A 10,560-nucleotide genomic window follows, 5' to 3' on the forward strand; every position below is an offset into this window, starting at 1 on the left:
TTGAAGCTGGATCCAGGACTGAAACCATAGTCAACCATGTGAGAATCCAGCAACATAACCATTATGCCATCTGCTGGTTCCCCTTGGCTATATTTGGAAGCTAGGGGGCGTTGGGCATTGCAGATTGAATTCAGTCCTGAGGGCAATGATTTAATCAACCATGCCTACATAATAAAACCCCAGTGAGGTTCAGGTGAGCTTCCTGGTGGTAAACACGCTGAAAGGCCAGGAGGCCAGTGGGCTTCCACAGCGATAGAATACAGAAACCCTGTGCTCAGGACCCTCCCACACCTCACCTGTCTCACTTGGTTTGTCCTGATTTTTATCCTTTACAATAAAACTGTATCATAAATGTAAAATCTTCATGAGTTCTGTCATTCGTTTTAATGATTATCAAGTCTGAGAGAACTGAGAAAACACCAGGCTAGCCAGTGGTCCAGTCAGCTGGATTCCACCTGGCCAACTGCATGGTTCGAGTCCCAGACCCAGCGGCTTGGAAAACACTCTGAGCATGTGGGCCTGTGTGCCCAAAATCCCACAAGGAGAAGTAGAGGAGAAGGGATTGTGGCATGGCCACCCCCGCCACCACCACCCCTCAGCCCCGGCAGGTGCTTTCTCACTTTCCCTCTCCTCTCTGTCTCTGGTGAGTGTACACGCTCTATAGGAAAAAAAGAAAAGAAAGAAGTGAAAGAAAGAAGAAGAAAAAGCACCTGCCTTTTTAGGTCAGATGGATGTCCTGGGGATCCCTAAAGTTGTAGCTGGTGTCTGGGAGGCAGGCTTGCTGAGACTGTGCTCTTATCTGTAGGTTTGTACTAACTCTAGGTGGTTAGTGTCAGAACCACAGTACTACAACTTGTAAGTCAGCATAATCCCAACTATACTCACAGGATTAATATTTAATATTGGAACCAGCAGATGGCATAATGGTTACATTGCTGGACTCTCATGTAGTAGATCATGGTTCAAGTCCCGGACCCAGTGGCTTAAAACTCACTTTTGGGCGCATGTGCATGTGTGCCCAAGATCCCAAGAGAAGAATGAAGGAAAAGGGATTGTGGCATGGCCATCCCCCTTCGGGGGATGATCTCTCACTTTCTGTCTCTCTCTGTCTCTCCAGCGAGTGCATGCTCCCTGTAGTAAAAATATCTCTTAAAAAATACATTTATATGTTTTAATATTATTTATTTTTAAATAAAGATATATATATAATGATACATATCTTTTGTCAAAAATGTTTTTAATATTTTAATTAAAAATATTGTAGAGAAAAATAAAAATTAGCTATAACTCCTAAGGCTGAATGACCCAGTGCTAAGATTCACTTTATCTGAACCCTGTCAACTATCCAATTGTCCACCTATCTAAAAAAACTGGAATTATACTATATGTATGATTCTTCATGCAACATTATGTCATGATGTTTTCCAACATTACTAAAATAAATCTTTAATTGTTCCATAATTTTCTACCTCAGATATGTGCTATTATACATATATTGATATATAGACATGGGTATATGGAGATATATAGAAAGTGATAGACCATAGATATAAAATTGGCAATGGTGCAGCAGTAGTGCGACTAGACTGACATGGAAAGGTCCTGGGTTCACATCCCAGGGCCTCCCTGGTACATGGCAGGCATGAGCACAGGTTAACAGAGCCTGGACGACAGTCATGGAATGAGGACCCTGTTGGATCGGTCTCTCTCTCCTGGAAGAAATAAATGAACAAGAAAAAAAAAAAATCCCCTCTTGGTCCTTCAATATTCAAGTTTATTTGTTGATTTATGCCTATTATATGTTAGGTTCTAGGAATACAGTAGTAAACATGATACAGCAAATCTTTGTCTCCAAAAAGTTATCATTCCAATGGTGAAAACTTAAAAATAAGCAATTACATATATGATATGAGGTGGTATTATGACAGCTGTGTCAAAAAACGATAAAGCCAGGAGCTCTGGGTTAGTATGGTAGATTAAAACGCACATATCCAATTTAATCCCTCTAGAAATACCATTAAAACCACAGTAAAGAGATTTTTCTAAGACATGAACTGTTAGAATTGGGAGAATAGGAAAGGAACCAAAGCAAAATTTAGAGGTTATATATCAGAGACATTTAGTAATGAATGTTGCAAAGTTATGCAACAAAGTTCACTTTTTAAAAAGATGATTTTATTTATTACTTTTATTTATTTATTTTTTTAATTTTTGCTATAAGGCATGTGCTCTCACCAGAGAGAGGCAGAGCGAAAGAGAGAGAGGGAAAGTGAGAGAGCAAGCCGCCAATCTGGGACTCAAACCACAGTTAGCCATGTGGGAGTCCAGAGCCTTAACCACCATACCACCTGCTGGACCCAAAGCCAGCTCATTTTATGTCACAGACTCCTCAAAGGCACAAGGACTGAAAGCACCAAGTACCTTGAGAACTAGGGGGTGAAGGAGAGTAACTAAAATAAGGACAGGTGAATCCACTTGGAAGCAGTTCTGTCTCAAGACCCCTTCCTGCACTGTACTCTGCTGAGAACCTGCACTTCCCCATCCTGAGAGAAGACTGGAGGCTTGTTCTTTGACTATGACTTCTGGACAAAAGGACACAGAACAGTGCCCGGAGAAAAGGAGGATTAAGTGACTGTGCTTGGTGTGTGCCGAGTGCTGAAACTGCCCCTGCTCCATGCCCCAATTCACTCTCACCGGTTACATTTCTCATCTAGCTCCAGGAACACCACCAGCTAGACGCTTACCCTCTCGACAGAAGACTGAGACATCTTCTAGCTCAAGAGGAAAATTCGGACACTGACACTGGAAGTTTCTCTACAATAAACTGGCCGAGACCACTGTATAGCAAGACTCAAAGTCAGCTAGCCTCAAACAGTCAGAGCTTCCCAACAATCAACCCAACTTTAAATCACTAGCAGACAGACATCAAGGATCAACAGACACTTGATGACCCAAACAAATCACAGTCATCCGAGATAAAACAAAGAACAACAATTGAGAAGAATTGTTTACTCAAAACAAAACAAAACACAGGGCTGACAAGTAGCGAGTCTGTTAAGTGTGTTGTACTCCCACATGGCTGACCACGGTTTGAGTCCCGGATCTGGTGGCTTGCTTTCTCACTTTCACTCTCTCTTTCACTCTGTCCCTTTCTGGTCAAATTTTTAAAAATTATGACCAGCAGATGGTGTAATGGTCCCATTGCTGGACTCCCACATAGTTGAACGCAGTTCAAGTCCCGGGCCTGATGGCTTAAACTCACACCAGGTGTGTGTGCATGTGTGCCCAAGATCCCAAGAGGAGAATGGAAGAGAAGGGGTTGTGGCATGGCCATCCCCCCTTGGGGGTGATTTCTCACTTTCTGTCTCTCTGTCTCTTTCTGTCTTTCTGGCAAGTGCACACACCCTATAACGAAAATCTCTCCAAAAATAAATATATAAAGTTAAATAAAATAATTCTTAAAAATATACTACTGGGGCCAGCAGTTAGTGTAATGGCTATGTCGCTGGACTCCCACGTAGTCGACCGCAGTTCAAGTCCCAGACCCGGTGGCTTAAACTCACGCTGGGCGCGTGTGCGTGTGTGCCCAAGATCCCAAGAGGAGAATGGAAGAGAAGGGGTTGTGGCATGGCCATCCCCCCTTGGGGGTGATTTCTCACTTTCTGTCTCTCTGTCTCTCTCTGTCTGTCTTGAGAGCGCACGTGCCCTGTAACGAAAACCTCTCCAAAAAAAAATTATACTACTAATATTCTCCAGATATATGAACAAAAACCTTAGGTCCATAAAACAAGCATAGCTAAGGGGGGGAGGGATCAAAATAACAATAAATAAATTTTAGAAATTAAGAACGTAAGAAATAAAAACTTAAAGATAACACAATAAAATAAAAATCTTAAAGAAATGATTGGAAGAAATGAGAAAATCGTTCCAGAAAGTAAAGGAAAAGGTAAAAAGGTACAGGACAATTCTAGGCTGCTTAATTCCTGAATAATAGGAGTTCAAGAAAAAGAGAACAGACTCCTCACCTGCACCTGCACCTGCCCCAGCCAGTGGTTCTCGAAGCACCCAGTATCCTGCCAGACGCGCCGCACACCGACGGATCAGACATGGGCAGAACGATGGTGGCCAGGCTGGGGCTGGGGCTGCTGGCGGCACCTCCCCTACCCACGCAGATTTATTCAAATCAAGCAACCGTCGTAACACTTCCAGGTAACTCCTCCCAGAATACCTCAGCTGCCCCAAATCCAGCTAATGCCACCACCAAGGCCGTTGGCAGTGCCCTACAGTCAGCAGCCAGTCTCCTTGTGATCTCGCTTTCTCTTCATCTCTACTGTTAGGAGACTCAGGCCAGGAAATATCTACACACCCCCATCTTCTAAACCCAACCCGAATGGTATCTAGCATTCCAATGTGCCAAGGGGGGCAAAACAGGTCTTCATCAAATCTACTAATTCCACACCTTATTTTATCGACACAGAAAACATTGTGAGCACCTCGTGGCGCAACGGTAGCACATCTGACTCCAGAAAATCTTGTGACCCCCAAATTTGACTGGTTGAAGAACATGTGAAGGACTCGACCAGATGATAAAAGCCAAGATTAAACCTGCTGGAGTTTCGTGTCCAAGATGAAGAGACAACACTCGAAATTAGTTTAGGCATGATTTCCTTGAATATGGCTTAAGAAATATGGACTTTTTTGTAGTCAGTGAGATGTGCTCGCTCGGGCAAGGGTGGATTGAAATCTATCCCTCAGTCTAAGCGTATTGGGTGAATATTGCTTAACCTTATTAAGTCAAATGGTAAACATTTTCCATCACCTATTTTTATTGGACAAGAGCACCAGATTTGTTTCGTTAAACTATTTTAAAAGAGTAGAAGGGCATTGACCTCAACTAATTTGAAAATGCTGCTTTTTATTTCTGCATGTATTGAATTTCTGCATTTTTTTACATTAAAAAATGATCTATTTTGACAGTAGAATTACAAATCTTGAAATTGAAAGGTAAATATGTGAAGGAGCTGGAACTGTAAATCAGGTACTTGGGAAGTAAAGAATGGAAGCAAATTTGCTTAGAATTCACAACAACTTTTATACTCTTTCTGTAACTGCTTTTCTTTTTAACCTATGGATCAGAATAGCCACATCTGGAACACTTTCTGTTATCAGTCAATGTATTTAGATAGGTAGAACCTCAAGTGAGCTTGATTCTGGAAAATCTTTTCCAACAGCCTCAACACAGAAACCTTTTTAAAAACACACTCCCTTGAAGTATATTTCGTTCACCTGGTCACACAATGAAGCTTAGGTTCTGTTCTAGTATCTAATATGGCCACAAAGTCATTTCTCTTCATCTTTAGAAACATATATGAGGGACCAGCAGTTAGCATAATGGTTATGTCGCTGGACTCCCATGTAGTCGACCGTGGTTCGAGTCCCAGACCCAGTGGCTTAAACTCAGGCCAGGCACGTGTGCATGCGTGCCCAAGATCCTGAGAGGAGAAGGGATTGTGGTGTGGCCAACCCCCTGGGGAGGGCAATTTCTCACTTTTGGTCTCTCTGTCTCTGTCTGTCTTTCTGGCGAGTGTACACGCCCTATAGCAAAAATCGATAAAAAAAAAAAAAGAAGAAGAAAAAAGAAACATACATGAGCAGGATTGAGCACATCTGAAGCTACTGTGTGTGTGAATGAACACTCCCCTTGCTTCACACCTGAATGCTGTACATCTAATTTGGAGAGTATATTGTTTGTGTGTTTATGCTTTGTGTATTTAACCTCTCATGTTATGAAATTGATTTGTATTGAACACAAATTGTAAATAAAGAGAAATGAACGGCTGGAAAAAAGAGAGAGAGAACAGACCAATAGATAGGAGAAAATAATCAATGGCATATTTTAAGAAAATGTCCTGTAATTGATAGACATGAACTTATAGAATAAAAAGTGCCTAATACAATAGACTCATTTACTCAATCAATGTGCACCAAGAGCCTGCTATACGGGAGGTCATAGGCAAGGCTCTGAGAATAAAATTATGAACATGACTGACAAAAATCTTATCATCATGCTCTGTACTTATTCAAAGGCTGTTGAAATAATCCCAGAGGACTTGGTTGACAGGTTGGGTAAGGTGGAGGCAGGGAAGTTAGTGAAACAAGATATGATTCTGGCTTTAATCTAAGGGGAGGGCCAATGAGACTTGCTGATAAATTAGATGTAGAACATGAAAGAGAGAGGCCAGCAAGTGGTATGGTGGTTATGGCACTGAATTCCCACATGACCAACCACATTTCGAGTCCCAGATCCCCGGAGACTTGGAAGTCAAAACAAATAAATATACATATTAATCTTTTTATTTATAATTATTTTTATTTAACTTTATTTATTATTATTATTTTACAGTTTGAACAAAGAGAGAGACAGAAAAAGAGAGAGAAAGCGAGAAAGCAAGCCACTGGGTTGGGACTTGAACCATAGTCGGCCATGAGGAAGTCCAGCGCCTTTAACCACCACACCACCTGCCAGCCCCAATCTTAAAATAAAAAATAAGAAAAAGAGGCATTAGTGATGACTTACAGATGACTCTAGAAGGAACTGGAGGAAAGGAGTTGTCATTTCAGAGACAGAGAAAATTCATAGAAAAATAAGGTTTCGAGAGGATGGAGGGGTGGGAGAAATTTGGAGCTGGCTTAAAACCTGTAGAATTTGAGATACCTATTACACATTCAGGTAGAAGTGTCATTAGAGATAAAAACGATCACTTTCCTTCTATGCCTTTTCATACCCCACTGCCTGGATCAGCTGAGGGCATTCATTCCAACATATGAAAGTATTCTGCTTTGATCTACCCTTGTAAGAGAGGTAGGCCATGGTTTAATTAGAAGCAGAGAATACAGATCAGCACGATATTTTTTTCTTTTAGAGGTTTTTGCTATAGGATGCGTGTGCTCACCAAAAAGACAGAGACAGAAAGCGAGAAATCACCCCCTGGAGGGATGGCCACGCCGCAATCCCTTCTCCTTCACTCTCCTCTCAGGATCTTGGGCACGCACGCACATGCGCCCGGCATGAGTTTAAGCCACCGGGTCTGGGACTTGAATTGTGGTCGACTTCATGGGAGTCCAGCAACATAGCCATTATGCCATTTGCTGGTCCCTAGAGCAGCCCAATTTTTATGGCCATTTTGCTGCTGGGTACCAATACCTAGTCTACAATACAGACCTGCCGGGTGCTCTGCAGGAAGCCCAGGGCTCTTGTCAACTCACAGGAAAGCCTTCCTCTCTCCCTTGTCCTTGGAGCCTTGATCTAACACTGACAGCATCGCCCTTTCCTATACAGTTAGTCTTGTGCTTGCTACTCAGTTTTTCAAAACTAAACCATTGTAGGTACCACTGGGAATACATAACACAGGTATTAAAACATCAGAAAATTAAGCAAATGATTAACTTCAAAGTCGATATAGATAACTCTGGAAAAGAAAGAGAAGCAGGTAAAGGTAAGGGCAGTTTTCTATTCCTTAATCTGGGTGGTGGGCAGATTGGTAGTCAATATAGTTTTAAAGCAAATATATGCTTCTCTCTGCATGATATATTTCTCAATTTAAAATATTTTAAATAGAGAAATAAGGTAGGGTTGGAGCTAGAAGAGTAACAGAGAAGAAATTTTTTTTTTGGAGAGGTTTTTGCTATAGGGAGCATGCACTCTCCAGAAAGACAGAGAGAGGCAGAGAGACAGAAAGCAAGAAATCACCCCTCAGGGAGGATGGCCGGAGCTGGCTTAAAACCTGTAGAATTTGAGATACCTATTACACATTCAGGTAGAAGTGTCATTAGAGATAAAAACGATCACTTTCCTTCTATGCCTTTTCATACCCCACTGCCTGGATCAGCTGAGGGCATTCATTCCAACATATGAAAGTATTCTGCTTTGATCTACCCTTGTAAGAGAGGTAGGCCATGGTTTAATTAGAAGCAGAGAATACAGATCAGCACGATATTTTTTTCTTTTAGAGGTTTTTGCTATAGGATGCGTGTGCTCACCAAAAAGACAGAGACAGAAAGCGAGAAATCACCCCCTGGAGGGATGGCCACGCCGCAATCCCTTCTCCTTCACTCTCCTCTCAGGATCTTGGGCACGCACGCACGTGCGCCCGGCATGCGTTTAAGCCACCGGGTCTGGGACTTGAATTGTGGTCGACTTCATGGGAGTCCAGCAACATAGCCATTATGCCATTTGCTGGTCCCTAGAGCAGCCCAATTTTTATGGCCATTTTGCTGCTGGGTACCAATACCTAGTCTACAATACAGACCTGCCGGGTGCTCTGCAGGAAGCCCAGGGCTCTTGTCAACTCACAGGAAAGCCTTCCTCTCTCCCTTGTCCTTGGAGCCTTGATCTAACACTGACAGCATCGCCCTTTCCTATACAGTTAGTCTTGTGCTTGCTACTCAGTTTTTCAAAACTAAACCATTGTAGGTACCACTGGGAATACATAACACAGGTATTAAAACATCAGAAAATTAAGCAAATGATTAACTTCAAAGTCGATATAGATAACTCTGGAAAAGAAAGAGAAGCAGGTAAAGGTAAGGGCAGTTTTCTATTCCTTAATCTGGGTGGTGGGCAGATTGGTAGTCAATATAGTTTTAAAGCAAATATATGCTTCTCTCTGCATGATATATTTCTCAATTTAAAATATTTTAAATAGAGAAATAAGGTAGGGTTGGAGCTAGAAGAGTAACAGAGAAGAAATTTTTTTTTTGGAGAGGTTTTTGCTATAGGGAGCATGCACTCTCCAGAAAGACAGAGAGAGGCAGAGAGACAGAAAGCAAGAAATCACCCCTCAGGGAGGATGGCCACGCCGCAATCCCTTCTCCTCCATTCTCCTCTTGGGATTTAGGGCACGCACGCACACGCACCTGGTGTGAGTTTAAGCCACTGGGTCCAGGACTCGAACTGCGGTTGACTACATGGGAGTCCACTGACATAGCCATTATGCCAACTGCTGGTCCTGAAAAGGAAGTATTTTAAAGAAGGAGCCCTAGGGCCAGTAGGTGGTGCAGTGATTAAGGTACTGCACTCCCATATGACCAAACCACAGTTTGATTCCTGGACATGGTGGCTTACTTTCTCTCTCTTTCTGGTGAGTGCACATGCCCTATAGCAAGAAAAAAAATTTTAATGATAAATTAAACAAAGTTAAATAAATAATTTTTTTAACTAAATAAATGAATAAAGAAGATGATAAGGGAAGGCTTCTGAGGCTGAGTAACAGGTGAGCACAATCCAGAATCAAATGAGGGCCTAGCAATGCAACATAACTTGGACATTATTTAAAATTATAAGAATTCTGGGACCAGCAGTTAGCATAATGGCTATGTCACTGAACTCCCATGTAGCCAGCCATGGTTCAAGTCCTGGACCCAGTGGCTTAAACTCACTCGGGCGTGTGTGTGCGTGCATGCCCAAGATCCCGAGAGGAGAATGAAGGAGAAGGGATTGTGGCGTGACCATCCCCCCTGGGGGGGCTGATTTCTCGCTTTCTGTCTCTCTGTCTCTCTCTGTCTTTCTGGCGAGCAAATGCACCTTATAGCCAAAATAAATAAATAAATAAATAACCTCTCCCCCCTCCAAAAAAAAGAAAAAAGAAAAAAAAGACAGAAAAAACAGCCTAATTTTCCAAATAGGCCAATTTCGGTCAGAGTGATAATGAAGTTTCTTCTGACTTCAATCCTTCCCAAAAAAGTAACTGGAAGTAACTGAATGTTAACTGTCAGTTATTTTTCCGTTGTTCTGTCTTCTTGTCCCCACTTTATACCAAGAGTAACTTTTAAATGACAGATTCTCTTCGTTCCTTGTTTCTGCTTTCTTCAACCCATCTCTGTCTATATAACCAAGCTCTTCTGTTCAGCTCATGAGAACACTTATTCAATTGTATTGAATGACATGTCACTCCATTCTGGAATCACAAGTAAAACCAATTAAGATCTTTCAACTTGGGAACCAGCAGTTAGCGTAATGGCTATGTCACTGGACTCCCACGTAGTCGACCGTGGTCCGCGTCCGGACCCGGTAGCTTAAAACTCACGCCGGGCACGTGTGCGTGCGTGCCCAAGATCCTGAGAGAAGAATGGAGGAGAAGGGATTGCAGCGTGACCATCCCCCCTGGGGGTGATTTCTTGCTTTCTGTCTCTCTGTCTGGCTGGCGAGTGCACGCGCCCTATAGTGAAAACCTCTCAAAAAAAAAAAAAAATCTTTCAACTAAATTTGGTGTAATTTTGTCTATCAGCAGGTCAAATGACAATCCAGGTAGAAAGCATGGCAAATGCAGGAGTCCCGAGATGGGGATGAGCTTGATATTTTCAGACAGCAGCAGAAATACCAGTGAAGGGGGAAAAAGCAAAGGTCAGCAAGGAGCCTTGAGCCAGACGGTGTGGGTCCAGTGGGTAAAGCATGCTAGCTGATGGGACCAGCAGATGGTGTAATGGCTATGTCGCTGGACTCCCATGTTGTCGACCACAGTTCAAGTCCCGCACCTGGTGGCTTAAACTCACGCCTGGTGG

The 10,560-nt window shown here is 42.5% G+C and overlaps 1 pseudogene; it reads left to right on the forward strand.

The window, feature by feature from the left end:
• Positions 1 to 4,106: 4,106 nt before the first annotated feature.
• LOC102471674 (signal transducer CD24 pseudogene) lies at positions 4,107 to 4,337 on the forward strand (annotated as a pseudogene).
• Positions 4,338 to 10,560: the final 6,223 nt, after the last annotated feature.

The sequence above is a fragment of the Tupaia chinensis genome, unplaced genomic scaffold (genome assembly GCF_000334495.1).
Source record: "Tupaia chinensis unplaced genomic scaffold, TupChi_1.0 Scaffold144045_1, whole genome shotgun sequence".
Lineage (NCBI taxonomy): Eukaryota > Metazoa > Chordata > Mammalia > Scandentia > Tupaiidae > Tupaia > Tupaia belangeri.